General features: G+C 34.0%; 1 pseudogene; it reads left to right on the top strand.

The window, feature by feature from the left end:
* The first annotated feature begins 915 nt into the window (after positions 1–915).
* LOC143577127 (peamaclein pseudogene) lies at positions 916–1,908 on the top strand (annotated as a pseudogene).
* The last annotated feature ends 5,965 nt before the right edge of the window (positions 1,909–7,873 follow it).

Genomic DNA, 7,873 nt, shown 5'->3' with positions numbered 1-7,873 from the left:
AAAGAAGGATGTGAAGGAGTAATCGTTGACCCAATTCTATTGACCAATCAAACACTCATTTTTTCATTCTCTTACTCATTCTATTCTTTCTCTTATTTTTGCTTATCAAACGCTACCTTGTATTTGAATCTTAGGAAGACAAAATTGGCTCGATTTTCCTATCTACCCTTCGCCCTTTTAAAGTTCATCTTTGTGATGTGGTTCGCTCACAAGTCACAACTATTGATTCTACGAATGAGTAGCACAGATTGTTTCCTCCCACTCATAAGATTATATAAACACCATACTATAGTTTTATTTGATTTCTTTTTGACATTGAAAAAAAGAAAAACATTTTTGATAAATGACGACGGAGCAACTCTAAAAAAAATACTAAAAAAACATGTTAAACTCTTTAATTAAATTAAATAAGAAAGTTGAATTACTTATTTGGAACTAATTTTAAACTTGAATGACCTAATTAAAACACATATGAAACTTAGTAACTATTTTATGAAATTTCCCTCTTCTGATAATTACATGGTGCCAATTCAATTTCGTTAATTTTCCATTTTAATTGACGGTTTGATTTGTTGTTTTTGTTTCTTTGTTTGTGTTACTTGCATCTTCTAAGCGGTCTTTCTTTTTGTTTTAATAAAATCGTCCTTTAAAAATATAAAAATAAAAATAATTACATGCAACTCTTTGTCTATTTCTAATAATTACATATATTAATTATAATGACTATTTAATCTGAATGTTTCTTATTAAATTTTATTTAATCAATATCAAATAATTTTATTACATACATATTCGGCTAAATGATATATTTATTTTGAGGCGTGAAGAAAAATATTTACCATTAATCTTTAAGTTTAAATTAACTTTTTATCAACCTTTTGAGGGGTATAAATATTTTCTCTCTTTGTAAATCATACACCCAAACACATACCACCTCACCCAAAAGAAGAAATCCTACAACTTTTACAATTTTATTTCATTTAATTCTAAGATAAATAAAAAGATGAAGCTTTTTGTTGCGGTATTTATGCTAATAGCACTTGTTTTCCTTCCATACACCTTGGCTGGTTCAAGTAAGATTCAAAGTTAACCAATTTACTAATCATTTTTCATATTTTTCTCATGATTATTTTGACCGATTTATCTTCCAAGTTCCAACATACTAGGTTCAATAACTCTCGTTTACTAGGTGCCAAATACTGCCAATATTATGGCTCTCAACCTAAATGGTTTCAATTTCAACTATCCATTAATTGATAATCAAAGCCGTGATATTGGCCAGGGCGTAAGCTTGATAGAGTTCAAGACAGTCATTTTCGCCTCTAAATAGTAAAGTCTTGGTAATCAAAATCCTCGCTCCTAAGAGTCAGGCATATCGAAAACCATGTTATCTATAAGTCTAGAAGACTAGAACACACCTAGAGGGGAGTGTTTGCCCAACTATCATATCTTGTTTTCTGTTTATGATAAAACTTCTCAAGACAAAGGGTTGAGAAACTCAACATAACTTGCTATAACTAAGGTTAATGCGTTTTGAATAAGAAACCCTCTTTGGATGTGATTTTAACAAACCCATCGATTCTTTACCCTAGATTTCATTAATACCATTTATGCATTTGATTCTTGTACTTCATGCATTATGTAGTTCGTAAATTGGATTGTGTGTTTGTAGGCTCTTGTGATTCGAAGTGCTCAGTGAGATGTTCGAAGTCAGGGATGCAGGATAGATGCTTAAAGTATTGCGGTATATGTTGTGAAAAGTGTCATTGTGTACCTTCCGGTACTTATGGGAATAAGGACGAATGCCCATGTTATAGGGACATGAAGAATTCTAAGGGTGGGTCGAAATGCCCTTAAGAGTATTTTGACCTTCATAGCCATACCTAGCTTCTTACATGAAATAAGTTCATAGTTAATGTTTAGCTTCTCAATTTACATTGTAATATTATATTAATAATGGTTATTACTCTATATAATTGATGAAATTCTGACTTCAATTACTTTATATCAAATTATTCAAAGTTGACTAAACTCGACTTAATTTGAAGTTCTACATTTAGAAAAAGAAAGTTGAAGGCTAATTGTGCCATATCAACAAAGTGAAATTCAAGAAAGTCAAGAGAGGGGTGAGACTGGTGTTACCATCATGTGCCAAAAACTCCTAAGTGAATATTAATAATATTCTTGACATGGTTTGTCAAGTTTTAGCATGTTGTAAGGATTTATGATCCCCATCATCTCTTTGCCATTAAACACCATATAACACCATATCATTTCTTGTCTCCATAGACACCAAACCGACCCTAAACAAATGTTACAAATGACATAAAATACCTTCGCTTTACAGAGGGGTGAGATTGGTGTTACCATCATGTGCCAAAAACTCCTAAGTGAATATTAATATTCTTGACATGGTTTGTCAAGTTTTAGCATGTTGTAAGGATTTATGATCCCCATCATCTCTTTGCCATTAAACACCATATAACACCATATCATTTCTTGTCTCCATAGACACCAAACCGACCCTAAACAAATGTTACAAATGACATAAAATACCTTCGCTTTACGCTTTGGACACCCACCCTACTTTTTTATCCAAAGGTAACTAAGCAACTTGATTTCACCCACTACGCTTTCCACCATTTGCCATTAAACAACATATAACACCATTTCATTTCTTGTCTCCATAGGCACCAAACCGACCCTAAACAAATGACATAAAATACCTTCGCTTTACGCTTTGGAAATTTAGTGTATTTATGCAAATCCAAAAGATCATAAATGCTGAAAGCAAAGATGCTTGGAGTCTTACACCATGATGAAATCACCTGCCATACCAATTGTGCCAACCCGCGGGACACGAGAAGGCTTTCAACCGTCTACTCCATATCCCTACAAACCATAAACGATACTGAAGCCACATCAATGTTTCTCTTGGCCAACAACGCCGTTACTAATATCCTCTCCAACTCAATTCTCCAAGCAAAGATTCCTACCTTTTCGGGACCCAATTATTCCACATGAACACGTAGTGTGGTATCTATAATAATTATGCATAGTAATCCTGAAACGCTGGGTGTAATTTCGATCGTTGATTCGATGGTAGTTAATACTATATATCATAGACACTATTATGGACATATAATTCATCCTTCATGATTGAAAGTTGAAACAAAAGATTTCTAAAAAAGTTAATACACCACATATATAATCACCAACTTCCCATGTCTTAACAACTTCATAACACAATGGCCAAATGTCAAATTCCAAACGTCAACCTTGAGTGTTCAAGTAAAGAAGAACATAAATTCAAGAGACAACATATGACAGACATCAATTGCTACATTTGTGAAGTAAAAACATATATTCACAAACTAACCTTTCAAATTACCCACTGTAGTCTCTAGCTCAGACAAAATTAACCTTCTTTTTGTTGAATCTCCCAAGTATCTTTTTACCATAAAGATTGGTTTGCATAGACCACATGTTCTTGGAAATCAAGCCACAGAGACACTCATGTGCATAACCCTGCTTACCATCAACAATATCAAACATCATTTCATAAATCAAAAACTTTAGTATCAAAAACATTATTCTTTCACTATTTGTTAACTTATAAGTAACTGAAAATATGAACTAACCTTGGAAACTTTAAGTGCTGACTGGATAACAAAATTTGCATACGGATCCACTAAAAGCGAAGATGAATTAGGGCTTCTAACAAGTTCCAAAACGATTCGCGTAGATACACCTTCTCCGGATTCATTCAAACATTTCTCCACAACATTACTACCATACTTATTGCATGATAAAGTTGCAAAATTCCCTTGTAGTTGCCTCACTAGCAGTGCAGTTAATTCTGGTATATTCAGTCCCACCATGTGTTGCAAAACATAATTACTGAATAAAAAAAAAGTTAATGAAAAGTTGAAAGCCCACATAGATAAATAAAAAAACTAGCGTTTTTGTTTTTGTTTTTTTTAATTTAGAAACAAACCCGAAAGGATCTTCGGCTAGGTGAACCGAATTGGCCATAATTTCAGCAAGTATACGCGTTCTAACTTCCCCACGCGTGTGTTCCACACACGCTTGTAGAACACAGCAGCCGCTTCTATCAGTTGCTATTTTGTAGCACTCGTTGGCGATTTCAGTGAGAATCGGCTGTCAAAGGTAATAACATTATCATTATCGATCACAATCTTAAAATGTTCCTTAATAATTACAAAAATCTTCCATAAAATGTTCCTTGATACATACAACAGAAGTGTTCCAGAAAAACATGAAGATTCACATTAATAAGGTGTTTTGGTACCTCAAGCCAATTTTGGCCTTAATTAACTCAATAAAACTTGCATATAGAGCTATAGATAAATAATATCACATAACAATCACAAAATAATACTAAATCAGCACTTTCATCTCTCTGCCAGTCGCATAAAATTAATAAAAAATAACGGTAGAGAACATCGTACCATGTTAACTTCGGTCGGGAAATTAACCAGACAAAATTGTATAACATGATGACCGTTCGGGTCGACTGCCAACATGGTCGCACCGCGGTGTAAAGCTTTAATTACCAACTTCACCTGATTTGTATCTTGCAAATTCTCCAACAACTTTTGTACTGATCTTGTCCTATAAAACCACCAAAAACACACAAATAAACATATGTAATTTTAATATGTTCTTCAAATCAATTAAATAATTATTATAATATGACATACACATACCCATGTGGATTCATACACACAAGAATAATATCTTTAACCAGAGATAGAATTAACTGCATCTTCTGATCATCATTACACAGAGCAACAAGTTTTTGAACCAAATAATTCCCAAATGGATCCTTCATCAAATCAGAAACCACACCAACAACCTCGGACAAAACGAACTCCACCTCGTCCAATGTTGGGTTTTCAAACATAGCTTGTAATATCCTACACCCATTTTGATCTTTAGCCATTGTGTAAATCCTACCCCTTAATCTCTTAAAACACCAAGTAACCTTACTATTTTGACTTCCCCTTTGACTTTGACTCTGATTTTGAAATTGGCTGCTACTGCTACAAGGATTATACTGCTCATATTGTTCATACTGTTCATAATCATCTGGTTTATGAAATTTCATTTTGTTACCAGTAATTTGTTCAAAATGTTGTGTGAAATTTAGGGTTTTGTTGGACTCCAATCGAGACTTTCGGTCAAAGTCAAAGACGTCGTCAGACCACCGTTGAACGCCCAAATCAGAATACGTTATTCTTCTAGGGCTGTTCATCGGGTGAACAAAACCCTCGCCGGCGCCGGAGAAAGAACCGATTTGACCGGAAAACGGCGGTGGGTTGGCGTTATAACTCGCCGGAGAAAGATTAAGCAACGAAAAGACGTTAGATAAGCTCTGATCGGCGTCAATCGGAGGTGGTAAATGAGTAAAACGAGTCAAATGAGAAAAACTATTGTTTTCCGATAAATACGGGCCGTCGGAAATAAAATCCGGCGGGAATGACGGCAACGGAACGCCGTTTCCGGCGTGGTTCTGGTACGTCGGAAACTGCATCATCTGGGTGTTTCTTCGATGGTCCATTAATGGACTGATATATGAAATAATAATAATAATAAGACAGTGGGTTAGTGGAATACGAGGTTTTAGTTTGATTATACTAGGGTTTTGGGATTTGAGGAATCGAACGTTTGTTGGTTGGTTGGTTTGTTTGTGTGTGTGCTGATTTTTGGGGAGGTGAAGTGGAATGGGGTTATATAAAGAAGAATATTATTGATTGGTTGTTTAGGAATTTAGAGAGAGAAAGGGGAGCGTTTAAGAGAGAGAGTGCATGCAATATATGGAATGATATTTTGATGCGTGGAGGAGAAGTTTGTCCACCGTGGCAAATGGTCGTCCCATGATAAATTAATGATGTTTATTCTGAAACGGAAACTCGTACGATTTTCATGTTGGATGAGAATAACATGGAGAATAATAATAATAATCTTTTTGTTATGGTTAATATGTTTACAACTTGTTTTAATCTATGTTTAACGTTTTTATCTAAACGTGTTAAAAAGATTATCGAGAAGTAATTAAGTTGTAAACATATTAATCGGGTTGACGGGTGGACCTTGTTTGATTAACTAGTAAACTACAAGCATAATATATGATATTATAATTTGGTGTAACACTAAAATGGTATGTTGCTATCCATAAGGTGAGCTTTTTATTATCTTTTGGTCCTTTTGGACGGTTTTGAACGTACATCACTCTGCAAATTCTTTTTGTCTTTTCTAGGCATTGAGGTACAAACATGAAAAGGTTGTGTGCACATGTAACCTGTTTTTAAGTTTTTTTTTCCCTTTAATTTCCTCATGTAAATAAAATAGCATAGTGGTATGTTACATTAAAAAAATGTAATAGCTTATTTATAAAATGCAATATCATTGTTAAGAAGTGACCGTATACGACCAATGATTCACGTGTAATCGATCTGAGAAACAAAAGTCATACATGAGGAGTTATAAGAAATCGAACCTTGAAGTTTGACCTCAAAATGAATGGATGAACTACACAATACGAACCAAAGTAGCATCATCATAAAGTGCAGCCCACGAGCGTGTAAAAGACATCCCCATAAACCGAAACCAGTTAAAACTAGATTTGATATATATCTTCGTAAAATGGAAATCAAGCCACTACAGAGGCGTTGGATAGATAGGCTATATTGTTTAATTTGTACATGACCCGTATATTTATTTTTATCAAAAACATATATCTTTACCCGTGCTCGCGACTTGAATCATTCATAAATTTAAGTCATTTATCTAAACGTGTTAAACAGATTGGCGCGTACTAAGTTGTGAAAATATTAACCAAGTTGAAAGGTTACCTAGTTTGATTAATTGGGTTAAACATGTCAATGCAAATACATTTTGTGTATTGACCAAGTTAGATATGAAAATCAAAAACCTGATATTTCTTTTCGTGTTATATGTCATTTTAAAAATTATATACAAAACTAGTACAAGACGTGCATAAGATATAACTTATGATTAAATATAAAACTAAAAGTTACCAATAATATGTCACCATCCATGTGAGCTTTCTTATCTTTTGGACAATTATGCACGTAAATCACTTATATACTCTCTGTCTTTTCCAGGCATTGAAGTATATATGAACTTGAAAACGATGGTGTGCATTAACTGTAAGCTGTTTTTTTTTATGTAAATAAAATAAAATAGCGGTAATTTACTATTTAATGTAATGTTTTATTTATGAAAAGAATTACCATCGTCACTAATTGGAATTTAAATAATTTGAGAGTAGATATATTTGATCACGAATTAGGAAGAAGTAACCATAATGATCGGATCGGATGGAAGAAAGACATACAACGACCGATGTCCATTAATGATCCACATATATATATTTGACTTAGGAAACAAATTTTTGCATGGTGAGTTGTAAGAAAATGAACCTTGAAGCCGGACATCAAAAGGATGGATGAACCACACGATAAATATCAAAGTAGCATTTTAGTGCACAAGGAGTCTTCCCACATTGTCCCATATTCTCTATTTTATCCCACATGTCATATAAGCTTTCTCATTAGTTTCAAAAAAAATTTCTCACTCCCCGCGAAACATCGTTGTCATCCCACTGTTTCCAAAATTTTCCTATTTCTTCCTGCCACACACAATATTAATCCGTGCGAAAGTGGAAAGTAATCCCCAGATTTCGTGAAAAATCATTCGGGAGAAACCAGAGGATGGTGTTCTTAACTTAACCGGCTCCTTTTTACCCCGATCTTTCCCTAACTCCACTCAGTATGCTCTTAATTAAGAGCCTACTTACGAAAAGGGCCCGGATCCATTAAGGACT

This window comes from Bidens hawaiensis, unplaced genomic scaffold (genome assembly GCF_021521415.1).
Source record: "Bidens hawaiensis isolate Kalapana, Puna unplaced genomic scaffold, B.hawaiensis_p1.1 tig00028465_1, whole genome shotgun sequence".
NCBI lineage: Eukaryota > Viridiplantae > Streptophyta > Magnoliopsida > Asterales > Asteraceae > Bidens > Bidens hawaiensis.
The sequence above is the reverse complement of the archived record's forward strand: the minus strand, read 5'-3'. Positions and strand labels throughout refer to the sequence as shown.